This window comes from Convolutriloba macropyga, chromosome 15 (assembly GCF_964194025.1).
Source record: "Convolutriloba macropyga chromosome 15, txConMacr16.3, whole genome shotgun sequence".
NCBI classification, from domain to species: Eukaryota; Metazoa; Xenacoelomorpha; order Acoela; family Convolutidae; genus Convolutriloba; species Convolutriloba macropyga.
In genome coordinates, this window is record NC_134482.1 from 36810523 (window position 1) to 36810801 (window position 279).

Here is a 279-nt window from a genome sequence, read left to right on the forward strand (position 1 = left end):
GAGAACTAACTACGAAAAACAATATCCTCACGGCACAGGAAAAATAAATTAAAATCTGAAGTTTAAACAATATTTTATCGAGAATTTATGACTTTATTAGGTTATTATTTGAAAGTTATAACTTCCAGATGTTACGAGCCGGTTTAGTGAAGCCAGAAACGAAATCCATCCGGTGATATTTTATGTTCCGCACTAGCGATATTTAACACATGGTGACATGTTGTTAGGGACATTTTTTTAATAACCATATTAACTAAGTTAGTTGAAAGATTATAGTAA